Consider the following 274-nt stretch of genomic DNA (forward strand, 5'->3'; position numbering starts at 1 on the left):
GGCCCTTCACCAAGTATGATGAAAACGACAACCCACCAACGACACTCCGCTATTACGCTAGTGCGCGTTGTTTAGCAAAATTTTTCACCGCCGATCTTGATCAATTTTTCGATCATATTGATCATATTTCCTGCTTTCAAAGAACTTCTCACTGTTTTCACATGTAAAAATTATGGCTAACGAAAATAAAACTTATTTTTAGTAAAGAAATAGGTAAAATTTTTTTACAAAATCCGGTTTTTCTTGAAATTAGGACTTTTCTGTTTTACTTTGG

The sequence above is a fragment of the Caenorhabditis briggsae genome, assembly GCF_000004555.2.
Source record: "Caenorhabditis briggsae complete genome, chrII, whole genome shotgun sequence".
In the NCBI taxonomy this organism is placed as follows: Eukaryota; Metazoa; Nematoda; class Chromadorea; order Rhabditida; family Rhabditidae; genus Caenorhabditis; species Caenorhabditis briggsae.